General features: G+C 32.6%; 1 protein-coding gene across 3 annotated transcripts in view; it reads right to left on the reverse strand.

The window, feature by feature from the left end:
• The window catches only part of DLG2 (discs large MAGUK scaffold protein 2), a 2,113,447-nt gene that overhangs the window by 1,601,958 nt on the left and 495,685 nt on the right, over positions 1-15,804 (reverse strand). The window lies entirely within an intron of this gene.

Raw genomic sequence — 15,804 nt, forward strand, 5'->3', positions numbered from 1 at the left:
CCAGAATATCAAAAACAATGAGATATACTGTCTATCCTCCATCTATCTCTCCATCCTCCCACCTATCTAATGGGACAGATAGATATATAAATATGTAATTTACAATACAAAGTGTTAATCATAATAATAGATATAAAATATGAGAGGATCATCTGCATCAGACTAAGGAATCAAAGGAGGCTTCCTGAAGGATATAACACTGAAATAATTCTAAAGACAAGAAGTTATATAAACAAGCAAGTGTTCAGTCTAATAGTAAATAGTGTGGGCTTTGACAGGCATTATGTTAAAAGAAAAAAGCATGGATTTTAGAGTATGAAAGAAATGAGTTATAATCCCTTTACTTCCACTTACTAGCTAGGTGTCATCTAAAATATGGAGATTATGTAATCCACTGCAGTCTCCTTCCTCCTTATCAACCATCCCACAGCTGGGTTGGATGCTATGAATCTACAACTTTCCTACCTCATACCAGTTGGTGTCCCATGTATGCTTCCTGAATTTCAGTATCTTGGCTGGCTTTCTATGTTTTCATATCCCCACCATTACTCCAACAAATGGTGACTTCCCATCAATGTAGCTCTCATAGAAATAGTATTTTTTTCCATACTTTTATATTTCCTTCATTCTTAAAAAAAATAAAGATCCTTGATCATTTTTGCTCCAAAACTACCAATCTATCTCTGACCTCTCCCCAGAATCAATATTCTTGAAAGACTTAATAAATTTAACATGCAATAGAATAATTTCATGAAGAGTTACAATAAGCTAGGTCCTGCTTTGATGATGCTGATACATATTTTATATGCATTATCTCATACAGACTTAAAAGTAAACCTTTGAGGTAGGAACTATCACCCTTATTTCCTGGGTGAAAAACCAGAACCTAGTTCCCTCTGAATGCAGCGTCTATTCACCTTACCACTACACTAAACTCTTGAACTACTTCCTTACCACTCACTTATCCTTGAATCTTTTAAACTGTGGTCCCTATACTAATAGCATCAGCATCATCTGGAGACTTCTTAGTCAAACTCTTGGGCCTCACCCCCGACCTGCCAAATCAGAAACAGTAGGGATAGGATCCTGCAATCTATATTTCTGGTGTGAGTGTGACACATCCTAGTTTGAAAATCACTTATCTAGATGTAAAAATGTCAAATGATTTCAAGTCTCAAAATAAGTAATGTGAGCCAGGTACAAGAAATATGGAGGAAGAGATGGATGGCCCTTGGCAAAATGGACAGTTCATTCCCTGTCTAATGGGTGCAGTCTCTGGTTATTTCCATGCATTTTCCCTGCAATGAGGAAAACCAGACCTACTGTGGCCAGATGTTTAGAATTTTTCAAGAGAACTTGGAAGTCTGACCTTCTTAGGAAAATACCTTGATTCTTTAAACATTGACAAAATTATGTATTTTTAAATACCATGTGAGCTAACAAAGAATGGGCAAACAAAATATAAACTTAGGCTGGAGTCTGCATAAAGGCAGTCAGCTTGTGATTTCTGCTTTCATTTCTGAATTCTGTCCTGTCTTATGCTATGAATACTACACAGTTAAAACTCACTGAGTACCTCCTAGTCCTCACTGTTTTCTACTTTCCCCAACTTCCTATAGTTCTCAATGTCTTTCACTCACTGGAATTTCATACTTCTGTAATTCTTGTCTCTATATTCAGAAACCCAACTCTCTCCTAGCTGACACCCCATCTTGCTGATTTCCTCTTCCATTTTATTTCCTTTTCCTCTTTTTACCTCCTGGGCTCAGCTGTTACTCCAAAATTCCTTTTCTCTGCCTCTTCTCTCCAGACTCACTCCCAGATGACTCTCAAATTTAGACTCAAATTCTAGAGGACCTTTCTTTCTAATTTCCAGTCCTGCATTTTCAATTGTTTGCATGTGTTTCTCTCAAAATCACACTGCCCCTCAAATCTGTTCAATTTAAATGGAATCATTTTCTCTTTATAATCCATGTCTACTCCTGAGCACCCCAGTTCTGGTAATGCCCCTACTTAATTTTTAAAGGACTACTCATATTCCTCCCTCCACTACAAAGCCTGTGCTGACCATCTGCTCTTCTTCAGTGAGCCAGGCACCCTCATTCCATGATCCCCTCAGGATATATACTTCTCCTGTGCATCTCTAGTAATGATTAGTTCACCTTGCTTCTTTCAAGAACAACACATAATATCAACAAAAGGAAAAATAAACTTAACATTACTTATGCTTTTCTTATCCTTTCATGCAGATTTTAAGCTCCTTAAAGGCAATGAATGTATTACTATTTCTGTATCCTTCATGTGTCTGAACAAAATAAATGTGCATAGATATGTATTATATTATTTACACATATGTACTCTGCATTACACAATATGTCCCAATAAATATTTCCAACTTTACTTTAAACAGATACAGCTATTATATACATCAGAAATGTTTTCTATGTAAAAGAATCCTATAGTGAATTTTTATAAACTCTGGAACTCTGTAAAGTAAATATACTCACCTGAATTAACTGTTTTGTAGATTTGTTTACTTCTTTATTAATTCATAACATTCTTCTCTAACCTTTTTTTTTTAAATGTATGTTGGTACTGATGAGTGGCATGCACAAAATCTGTGCCCTTTCAAGAACCAAAAGTTCTTGAAGTGTCCAGAAAGTAAGTTAAATAATCTCTGTGATGTTGAGCCACTAGGAAGTACTTCCCCTTCCTCTAGGAATAACAACTGTACAGATCAGCTTGAGGCATACCCCAGTGTGCTCTGAGTAGTCCAATCCTATTAATATTTTCTGGCCTTTATATTTACAGAGCACCTAGTTGTACTTCATTTTGTTATATCCTCTTCATATATAAGAAACATTGTAAATACAGAAGTGTGAGGTTGAATACTCTTTCATAGGAAACAACACACTGCTGCTTTATAGAATAGTTCAACATTACAAATAACTAATGAATTTAAATTATTCTTTTTCTTTTTGCTGAGAGAATAGTAAACATAATTATTATAGCCCTAAAGATAAAGGCCTGAGGGTTCCTTGAAAAGCTAGACAGGAAGAAGAAACTAGGCTTAAAAGAAAAGAATACCAATTTTCAAGGTTCTTAGCCTAATTTTTAATTAATTAATTAATTATTTTAGAGAGAGAGTGTACACAGGCAGGAGAGAGGGGCAGAGGAAGATGAAGAAAGGGAGAGAGAGAGAGGGAAGGAGGGGGGATGGGAGGGAGAATCTTAAGCAGGCTCCATGCTCAGTGTGGAGCCCAACATAAGGCTCAACCCCACAACACTGGGATCATAACACCAGCCAAAACTAAGAGTTGGACGCTCAACTGACTGAGCTACCAAGGCACTCCTCAGCCTATTTATTGATTCAATAAACATTCATTAAATTTTATTGCATACAAAGTATTGAACCAGATGTTATGAGGAAAGCACAAATAAGATGTGCTCCATAAACCAAAATGTGTATATATATATATATATATATATATATATATATATATATATATATATATATAATGTAAACAATGAAATAAGATATATACAAAAGCGACTGTAAAATCGGGTAGAAGACTTTGAATGTCAAAAAAGAAGAAGACAAAAGTGCTCTGGAAATTCAAAAGAGGTTCAGTTCAATAAACATAAATAATGCTTACAATGCCAGACTTTTAAGGAACTTAAAGTAAAGTAGGTGAGAAAATTACATAAACTGGTCATTTGAATTCAAGTTAGAAGTATTAGAAATATGCAGAGAATGCCATGGAAAAATAAACTGAGACATGAGCAAAGCCATAAGACAAAAAGTCAGAATGAAGAAGCTGGAGAACAACAGTAATCTAATGTTGCTAAACCATGAGGCAACAACTTGTGAAACATAAAGTAGAAAAGGTAAGCAAAAGCCAGTTTAGAGAGTTTCAGACATAAAGCCAAAGAATTTAGATAATCTCATGAGAAATAGCAAATAAAAGAAGGGTTGAGGAAAGAGATGGTAAGGACAAAGTAAAAGAGTCAAAAAAAGGAGAAATATTTCAAAAGTAAAGATTACACAAACATATTGGCCTCATTTAGTCTTTGCTTTACATTTCTCTTAATTGTAAAGTGCATTTTAAAATAATTTCAGTCTTATAAAATGTTGCAGAAATAGGAAAAAGAATACCATGTTCCCCACACACATATTTCCAAAATGTTAACATTATAATAGCTACAGTAAAAATACAAAAATCAAGAAAATAACATTGATACAATATTATTATCTAATATATAGACTTTAATCAAATTTTACCAATTATCTTGCTAATGTTCTTAGTTTTTAGTTCAGGATCCAATCCAGAATCATTTATTACATTATTTTTTATGTATTTTTAATTTCTTTAATCTGGAACAATTCAGTCTTCCTTTGTGTTTCAAGACCTAGATATTTTAGAGTACTAGACAGACATTTTTTCAAGTGTTCTTAATTTGGGTTTGGCTGATATTTATTTCTTTATGATTAAATTCAGGTTATACATATTTCACAAAACCACCACTAAAGTGATTATGTGTGCCTCTCAGTATGCCATTATCAGGAGGCACATGCTGTCAGTTTGTCCTGCAGATTAGTGTTGCTATCTCTGATCACTTGGCTAAGGTGGTTCTGCCAGGTTTCTACACTGTAAAGTTACTATTTTTCATGAGTAAGCAATAAAAATCTTATAGCACATACTTTGAACTAAGATAAATATCCTGTGTTTCACCCATTTCCACTCACTAGTTTTATCATTCATCAATCATTGTTTGAAACAATTATTACTATGGAGGTTGCTAGTGGTGGTTTTCTAATTCCATAATTCCTTCTATACTTGTTAGTTGGCATTCTCCTATAGACAGAACTTGCTCTTATCCTGTTTCCTTTATTTGTTTATTCATTTATTCACATATTTTACCAGTATAAACTCATGGATTTTTATTGTCATGTATGTTTTATCATCTGTTACTATATTTATTTTGTTGTTCAAATTGTCCCAAATTTGGCCCTTGGGATTTTCTTCAAGCTAGCCACTGTGTCCTTTTGAAATATCCCCATTAGATTTTTAGCACTTTCTTACTTTCTGGCAAAGCAAGAGATCCCAGGCTCATCTGTATTTTTTATCTTTGCCCCAGGCTTGGAGTCAGCCATTCCTCCAAGGGGATTCAGTTCCATTTGATGGAGAAGATGGAGAATTGTACTGAGAAGCCTAGCTACACTCATTCTTACTGAATATTATTGCTTCTAGTCCCTCTCAGCAGAGAGAGCCAAGAAATTATACATATGGTGTTTGTGTGTGAGAGAGAGAAATACAGAGAGAAAGAAACTCTTCAAACTTTTTTCTTTGAATTATCCATAATATATTTATCTATTTATTCAATCTTTGAAAACTCATAAAGCAGTTTTGAAATCATTAACTCTTAGACCTGTAAAAAACAAATCTGATTAATAGTGCATCTTTTTACCAATAACGTTAGTGAATATAGTAAAATACTGTTTTTCAAAGTAAAATTAGTTCTTTTCTCTCTCTCCTTCAAAGTGGTTACATCATTCATTTGTAATAGGTTCATTTGTTTGTTTGTGTTACATTTTGTACTCCTTTCATTGGCTTTAATTATTTATGTTTTGAATATGAAACAATGCAGTTCTAAAATCCAAACTATACAAAATGTATATTCACAGAAACATCACTCTGCTCCTGCTCATTTTATTCCAATGTAATCATCTTCTGTAAATAACCAATATCATTAATGAGTGACTTATCCTTCCCACTGTGACTCTTTCACAAATGAGAAAATACATGTATATGTTTTTGTTTCTCTTTCTTTCTTACACGAAAGGTTGCATATTATATATATTCTTTAGCACTTTGCTTTTTCATTTTAAAAGTAATGATTCTATATTGGTTCATAAAATGTACATGATTCTATATTGGTTCATGGAAAGATTTCTCATTTTTTGCATACATGCATAGTAGTAAGCCAGACTTTTTAAGAATTTACAATGACAAAGACATCTGCTTCCAACCATACAGAGTACCTGGTACTTGATAAGACCAACTTCCATAAATAACTATAAAGCTGACAAAATATATGAAACAACACTTCAGATTTTGGACAATAGGCAATGGAGGGCTGTGACTCCCTGAGAAAACAGAAACATTGTGAGGTGAGCCACACAATTTCTTTGGCTTTCTTCCTGGAGGTTCTTTCTGACCTGAGAAAATAGAAGAGGCCAAATAAAAACAGAGGCCTCTCTGAACTGAAGAGGTTGAGGTCAGAATTCAGAGCTGCTGAAGGAGGAGAAATTTATAGAGTACAGTATCAGAAAGGAGATATCTCAGAAGAGAAGTTATTCCAGAAAGCTGCATAGGGTTTCTCTTAAGTCTTTGGCTTAGTAAAATGTTTTCTATACAGACATAAATATTCTGTAATGGCATTAGTTACTGGGAAACCATAAGCTGAGTAAAGATTACAGAAGCTGCACAGTACTGAGAGATATGTCATATGAGTAGCTAAAGGGGAGAAACAATGCTCTCTCCCAGGAATTCAAACTGAGGACCTAGAAAACCATGTCTTGTGAATAACACTACCTTATACCTAGAATAATGGCTACTCTAGAACTGGTATTACAAAGCTTTAAAAATAAGTCTTGAAAGGATTATGAACATCTGTCAGTAAACTAACTACCTGCCAGAACAAAACTCAATGTTGTTTAAAGGAGGACAACAAAATCCAAACTCTCAAAATAAAGAACCCATAGTGTTTAGTATGTAATCAAAATGTACTAGTCATACAAAGAAGCAGAAAAATGTGACTTATAACCAATGGGGAACAGCCAAATCAACACAAGATGATCTAGATATGTCCAAAACACTAGAATTAATCAGTGAATATTTTAAAAGTCACTATTAAATGTATTTAAGAATTTAAAAGAAAAGTAGAACATAATGAGTAAACAGATGGAAGAATATTAATAAAGAGACAGAATAAAAAAGAACCAAATTCAAGACCTTAAAAATTCAATATATAATATAAAAAATATTACTGACTGGACTTCACAGGAGATTGGATACTACAGAAGAAATTACCAGTGAATTTGAAGATGGGGCAATAAAAATGATCAATAGAGAGAAGATCTGCAGGAAAATATGTCATGGGCTAATATATGTGCAATTTAGTTTCCAGAAAAAGAATAAAGAAAGATTGGGTAGAAAAATATTTAAATAAATAGTAGTTATACTTTTTTCAGATATGATAAAAAATATAAACTCAGAGATCCAAGAATCTCAACAAACCCCATACAGAACAAAAACACAATGAAAGCTATACTCAAGTACATCACAGTCAAATTAGTGGAAACAAAAAATGAACAACAATGGAGATGGAGAAATGAAATAACAATAAAAAAATTAAAAACAGTCAGTAAAAGAGACACTTTACATACTGGGGAACAATAATAACAATAATTGATGACTTCTCAGCAGGAACAAAGTAATTTCAAATACAATAGAAAGATATCTTTAAAGAACCGAAAGAAGGGAAAAACCCTTATATTCTGCAATTCTATATCCAGCAAAAATATTCTTTAAAAAATTGAATAATAAACATTTTCTCATAAGAAACTCTGAGTTAACTCATTACCAACAAGACATAACTACAAGAAATACTAAAAGAAGCTCTTTTTGCTGAAGAAAGATGATACAAAATATGTCCTCAGATCTACTCTAGGGAATAAAGAGTTGTAACATTCTTACATTATATGTGAAGTGGCAAAATCTTAATTCATAGTCATTTGTCATAAATTAAGGATATATATTGTAATACTTAGGAAAACCACTAAAATATAAAGCCAATAGAAATGATAAAAATGGAATTGTAGTAAATATTCACCTAATCTAAAAGAAGACAAGAAAGTAAAAGAAAAAGCATTATCATCATCAATAATAACAAAGATGGAACACATAGAAAACTAAGTTAGCCTTACTATAGAAATTCAAATCTTACTTTACCAATGTCTAAGGTAAAAAAAAAAGGGAGAACCAGGAGATGACAAAACAGAGAGAAAAATGTTAACAAATGAGAACTAATCTAACACACAAAGTCCAATGATTTTTTCATGTAAATTTGTAAATTTGTCAATTCAAATACTTTATATTGATGACCTACTCTGTGACAAGTATAAGGAAATCAATGACCAATAAACAAAGCCACTGCCTTAAGCTGCAGATTGCCAAATTGAGAAGACAGGCACTAAGCAACTGGCTACAGAACTTTCTGATAAAAGCTGTGAATAATTCTGCTGAGAGAAGAGTATAAGGCCAAAAGAGACACAAAATTAAAGCATGCCTAGAAATTTTAATTAATTACGAAAATTATACTCTTTACTTACCAATTTCCAAAAAAATAACTAAAAGTAGTGTTAGAAAATGTTTGGTACTGTTTTTCATAGTAGGTTTGAATATAAATTGGTAAAATAATTCTGGAGAGTAAATGGGCAATATCTTTCAAAGGCCTTGAAAATCCAGTTACCCATTTACCCAGCAACTTCATTTACAGAAATATATCCTAAAGAAAAAATGAGAGATTCATATAAAATGTATGTACAAGAATGTTAGTTATAATTTTGTTAATCATAATGAAATAACCAGTATGTCCTAAATTACGGAAAAACATAATAAATAGTGGCTATGTTTCTTGTCAAAATGGCCCTGTAAATTTATATTTATATTACATCCATTCTATTCTAAGTACTCAGCAATGACAGTTACTATATGAAAGGCAAAAAACATAAGGTATAGTTGAAATGTAAGCCAATATAAACATCTCTCTGGATCATAAATAAAACAAAAATTAAATGCAGTAGAAAGAGGATCTACAAAGATTATCTCATTACACCAGGAATTGAGTCAACCTACATGTTGCTCCACAATTAGATTTGTGAAAGGTGTTCTATTACAATGGAGATGGGGAAATGAAGCTGTTAAAACTCCTGATTATGGACCAGAAGTCCAAGAGACCAATGGGTGGGGGGAGGGGAAAAAACACAAAATTCCATACAGAAATTACTTTCCATAAGAATGTATAGAAAACAAAAATAAATCGCACACTCAAAATGAGTCTTCAGAAGTGTAAAAGCATACAGATAGTTTGATATCTTTTATACATAAAAATGAAAAATAAAGAAAAAACATATTTATGCTTATTTGTTGACAAAAATACAGGAATGATACACCAGAAACTAACAAGCTGATCACTTATCAGGAGGACTGAAAAAGGGTGTAAAGTATAGGGATATGGAAACAAGGTAGACAGGATGAAGGGTATGAATAACAATGAATATATTATTTTATATGGTTTTAACTTTAGAACCACATTGGGTGTTGTGCAATAAAAAAAAAAGAGAGAGAGAGAGAGAGAGAGAGATAGGTAACAGAATTCAAGAAGGGGAAAAAAAGATCCAAAATGGAATATACTGAAAAACAAATAAACCTAGCTGCATTTCAAATTAGTAGCAAAATCCATGAAGTGGGGGGAAAAACTAACTAAAGGAACTCTTGAACAAAGTATTCTGACTGCACTTCAATACAGAATGAAGTTAAGAAAAAGAAATAGCTATAAACAAATATTGGGATCTAGTTAGGTTTACTTGATAGTAAGAATTATCAAGCAATGCAAAACTGCTTATTGTGTGTTTTAAGATTGAAAGAAATAAGTAAATATATTGCCACTGATGGAAGCCCTGTTTCTCACTATCAGAGAAGGCAGTTATAAATATATAAATGGTTAATGAAGAAATAATTTGGTATTAGATTAGAATGAAGGTAGCTCTATGAACTCAAAGTTTAAAAAGATGGTAGATATGCAGGTAGATAGATGGATAGAAATAAAAATAAATAGGGGTATATTTTCCCTAATTCTTTCATGTATTCCTTGATTCTATCTGCTGAGAGGTCCTCAAAAAGTAATGAAACCCCAGTAAGAATGAGTACAACTAACACTCAGATTTTGGCTTATAAATACCATTCTCCACCAAATGGAACCAAGGATCGCTTTTGGGGCAGAAAAAGTACAACATGAGCCTGCCAGAAAATAAAAAAGTGCTCAAAACTTAATGGGAATATTTCAAAAGGACACAGAGGCCAACTTGAAGGGAATTCCAATGGCCAAATTTAGGGCAGTTTGTGCAACAAATAAAGACAGTAACAAATTATAACCTATACAATAAAGTGAATATTCATAAATTTATACTGGTAAAAAGAAATGAATAAACAAATGAGACATAAGGGAAAGCATTTCCTTATAGAAAAATGCCAATTAGAGAACAAACTATGGGTCGACAGAGGTAGGTGGGTGGGAATTGGGCCAGATGGGTGATGGATACTAAGGAAGGCACTTGTGATGAGTACTGGGTTTTGTATGTAAGTAATGAATCACTGAATTCTACTCCTGAACCCAATATTATACTTTATGTTAAGTAACAAAAATTTAAATTTAAAACAAGGAAAAAGATAAGTGTAGAAGAAATGAAGGGATTGGAAAACTACTAACTGTCAATCTCCATGGTAATAATTGCTTCAGGCAAGAATAATCATTGAAGGCTAAAAGTAATGAGTGGAAGTAAATGTAACACAGTATATTAATCTAAACTCAAAGTATATCCCTACAGATTCTTATTAACTACTCAGGAAAAATAGTAGCTCCTGAAAGCTATCTTATTCAAGTAAACAAAATTAACATTATCAATGTTTGGACAAAGAGATATTTTAGGGATGCCTGGCTGGCTCAGTCAGTTAAGCATCTGACTTTGGTTCAGGTCATGATCACGTGGTCTGTGGGTTCAAGCCCCATGTCAGGCTCTGTGTTGACAGCTCAGAGCCTGAAGCCTGCTTTGAATTCTGTGTCTCCCTCTCTCTCTCTTCCCCTATGCTGCTCATGCTCTCTCTCTCTCTCTCTCTCTCTCTCTCTCTCTCAAAAATAAACATTAAAAAAAGAGAGATTTTAGATTCTTTCTGAAATCATGTATTAAGATGGATATATCCCTTTTGTAGGTCTTCTACCAAAAATGCATAATCTGAATTAAACTGTAAGGAAACACCAGAAAAACCCAAATTGATGACTGATACATAAAATAAATGTTCTGTATTCTTGAAAACAATAAAAAGTCAAGGCTTTGAAAAAAGGGGAGGGGAGACTGAAGAATATCCACATTAAAGGAAACTAAACAGGCATAAGAACTAAATGCAATGTGTGATCATAGAATGGAGACTTGACCAGAAAAATTCTTTTCTCTTTTGCTATAAAGAACATTAATAGTATAATAAAATTTGAATTAGATATGTAGAATAGATAATACTATTGTATCAAGGATAATTTCCTGATTTTGATCATTGTACCTTGGCTGTATGGAAGAATGTCCTTGTTTTAGAAAATGAAAACTGAAGTATTTAAGGGCAAAAGGGCATTATATCTGCAAATTACTTTTTAAAAATGCATGTATTTAGACCTTGAGAGAATGATAACACAAATATAGTAAAATGATAAGCTTTAGGAAACTTTTAAGAATTATGCAGGTAATTTTTGACTATTTTTTCAATTTTTCCTCATTTTTTTTATTTCAAAGTAAATAGCTTTTAAAAGGCACCTGCAGAATCACTTGAAAAAATATTATGCCATACTATGAACAAAAACAGTAACCAGAATTTGAATATGTCCATTGTGAATATGATGGAAGGATATGGAAAAGTCTTTAAATAAACATAGGATGCTCAAGGAGCTAAAAGAAGATGTAAGATTAATTTTTTAAAAACCAAATAATATAATTATATTATAAAACAAGAAAAAATGTAATAAGACAGATAGATAGATAGATAGATAGATAGATAGATAGATAGATATAACAAAGAGCCAATTAAAATGGAATAAAAAGTATAGTTGTTGAAACAAATAAAGATTAATAGATGTCATAAACTGAAGTCTAAACATATAGAGAAAGAATAAAAATATAGCACAAGAATCCTCTCAGAATATATCCCTGAAAGGCTGAGATAAAGAATTATGGAAGAGTAATACACAGACATGAAGAAAAGATTGGAGGGACTAATATACATCTTCTTGGACTGTAATAAAAGAAAGACGGAGAGATTAATAGGGAAGCATATTTAAATAATTATCACTGAAAATTTGCCAGGATTAGAAAAAGAGACAAGTCCTCTGGTAGAAAAAGCTTCTTAATAACTGATCAAAATAAATAAAGTATGCATTCAGACACATGGCCATAACACTAAAAATCGTCAGAGACAAAGAAAAAATCTTAAGAGCTACAACAGAGAAAAGGCTGCTTATAGAAAAACAATCAAAATAAGAAGATTCTCCTCAGTGACAGTAGAAATCAAAAGACAAAAGAAAGTAATTGTTAACCTAAAAGTTTATACCTAGCTAAGCTATCATGTAAAAAACTGAGAGTACAAGCATACAAATACTAAAATAATTTATCAAGACCCTTCCAAAAATAAACATTAAAGGAAGTACGTCAGCAAGAAAGTGAACTCAGAGGAACACATAAAATCAATGGTGAGCACAAAAATTAATAAATATATCATAAATTTAATAAGCCATTGATTTTAAATAAAAATTAGTTTTTATCTTCAAATAACTATAACAGGTTGGGAAACTGCAGTGTTCAATAAATCAGAGCACATTAAAGTCCTTCTCATATTTGAGAAAGAATAACACTATTGATTTCTTCAATAATTTATAGTTTATTATGCATGCCAAAAACATAACCAATAAAACAATAGAAATGCAATCAGAAGTTTCCAAACCAGCAGAGAAAAAAACAAAAAGGCAAATCAAGAAATATTTTCAGTACAAGAGAAGATAGAACTGGGTGGGTATAGGTGACAGAAAAATGATGGTCAACAAACAAAAAAACTACATCTTAAAATTATAGAAAAATCTAAATATTTTGAGAGCCACAAATGAACTACGCTTACCTCTTTAAAATAGATATTAGATTGGACAAAATAACTTTTGATAACAACAGTTAATATTTATTGACTGCCTACTCTCTTGATGCTTTTTGAAGGATTAATTCATTGAATTGTCATGATATTCCATGAGGTCTATACTATTATTGCATCTGTTTTTTAAGTAAGGAAATTGATGCTTAGAGAAGTTAAATAAATTGCCTAAGAACACACAGCTAGAGGAGATGGGCTGTGTTTTCTACCTACATAGTCTTACTTCAGAGTCCATATACTTGGCTACCATTCAATTCTGCAATGAGTCAATAGAGTCCTGTGATCAAAGTTTGTATATCTATTAAATATTGTGCTGTAGAAGAATCTTTATGAATAGAAAGATACCAGTAGATATTTTTAAAGAAAAACTATGTTACAAAAGAATACCCAAATTTTGTTAAACACACACACACACACACACACACACACACACACACACACGTAAATACTGAGAAATAAAATCCACCAAAATATAGTTGTGATTACTAGATATCTGGATATCATGATAGTAGGTGACATTTACTTTGGTCTTTATATTTTTTTTAATATTTTCCACAATAAATAGCACCGTATTTTATTTTTATTAAACTCTTCTTTAATGAGACTTGTGCAGTACCTAGCATCAAGTACATGTTTCACTAATGTTCAAGGAAGAGGAGCAGAACAAAGTCCTCTCATTGACTAAAGATGAATGCAAGCTGGGGGCGCCTGGGTGGCTAATCAGTTAAGTGTCAGATTTCGGCTCAGGACATGATCTCACAGTTCGTGGGTTCAAGCCCCATGTGGGGCTCTGTGCTGACAGCTCAGAGCCTGGAGCCTGTGTCGGATTTTGTGTCTCCCTCTCTCTCTGCCCGTCCCCCACTCAACTCTGTCTCTCACTCTCAAAAATAAATAAAATATTTAAAAAAATTGTAAAGATGAATGCAAGTTAGAGAACTGAGGATATTGTGTTACCTATCAACACTCAGATCCTAGGGACAGAAAAACTGCATGCTTTCTAGAAGATACAGTGATGCACATGAGCTGAAATCCTTACCAGCTGCCCTCTTGTGTTAATTTCAGGATCTGATTTTTTGGATCCAACCTGAACAGTGGCTTCAGAAGTCTGAAAATAAAGGCCTTAGGGTCTTCAGTGTAGAAGTGTAGTCAAATATTAGCACTAACTAGAAAACAGAGCCTAGAAACTGCAAATAAGACTCATGGAGACTACCACATAGTGACCCTCTCACTTTTTATACATCAGAGAAAAAGACCCACAGAAGCAAGGGACTTGTCTAATTTTACACAAAGTTTCCTAGTGGAACCTAGATCAGAATTCAGTTTTCCTATCCCAGATAAAGAAACTAAGGCTTATTGAGTTTGAATTACTTGCCCCAAATTATTCAGCTACCAAAAAGCAAGGATGGGATTTTAATTTGGTTTAATCAGATTCCAAAATTTATCCTCTTTTTGAATTATCATCAAATAGACAATTCTTCAGTCATTTAGTAGAACATTGATTGCTAAATCTATCAAATATTCAGTAATTTTTACCCACATAGCACTTCAAATTTATAAACACTAAAGAAGAAATAACTTGTTTCTTCTTTTATGCTTTTTCTTGTTACTTGAAAATATACTTTTAATTATTATGATTTGAATATTATCCCTTTAAGAATTTTCCCTGGGATCTCATTTTTATTGTTGTTTAATTTTCTGTGACTTACTCTCTGAAAGACCCAATACTTTTAGAAAGCAGGTGTCATGTGATATAATTGCAGTTCTCCTTTTAAAATTTAATTTTGCTTCTATCTCCTTGTTATTTTTCCCTGTCAACACTGCACATAAATGCATAGCAATAGTAGCACTCATAGCTTGGCAATAATAGCCCTTTTCCTGAATGCTTACTGTTGTTTTCCTGCCTCCCTATTGCCCCTGATTAAACATATTTTTATATTTAGAATGTACTTGTAGCACAACCACGTCCTATAGGAAAGAGGAATTTTGTTGTGGTGACTACTATTTTTCAATAAATAGAACAATTCTTAAACCTCCTCTATAATAGCTTGATGTTTTTAACCAGGCTTGGATCTGGATGAAAAATCTTAACTGAATGTAACAAGAGGTCACCTTCCTTTGGAAGCCTAAAGGAAATACCTTTTTCCACTAGTCAGATCTGTACATTGTGAGCATGCAAGCAAACAGACTATATACCATTCTGCTCTTGTATTTTCATATGTGTCTCATTTTTGTTATATGGAAATGTATATGGTAATGAAGAAAATACACTTTTATCTAATGAGTGAGACCAAAATAAATTTTATTTTTCAAAAATATTGTGTTAGCTGATTAGATGTGAAAGAATTAACATTTGGTTATAATGTTCTAGTATCTATTGTAGGATCTGTTCTAATTACATCTATTGTCTGAATTATTTTTTCATAAATATCTTACAAGGTAGCTACCAACCCATTTTAATATGAAGCTTACGGTGGTTAAGTAACTCGTCCAAGGACACACAGCAAAAAGACAATGGAGTCTGAATGCCAACCCAAGTCTGCCTTTGAATTTGTACACTGAAGCACACTTCTTGTCTAATCTAAATATGTTAAGGTAATCAAGTGCAGAAAAATAATGCAATGAGAATTACACCCTTTATTCAGACTGAACACACTGCAGTTGCTAAGGAAATACTAAATCAGTTAGTTGTTCTAGAATTGAACACTTATTCTTCAATTTTTATTTAAAACACCAAAATGCTTTCTTAAAAGAATTGAAAGCCTTTAAAACTCTACATGAT

The sequence above is a fragment of the Panthera onca genome, chromosome D1, assembly GCF_046562875.1.
Source record: "Panthera onca isolate mPanOnc1 chromosome D1, mPanOnc1 haplotype 2, whole genome shotgun sequence".
In the NCBI taxonomy this organism is placed as follows: domain Eukaryota; kingdom Metazoa; phylum Chordata; class Mammalia; order Carnivora; family Felidae; genus Panthera; species Panthera onca.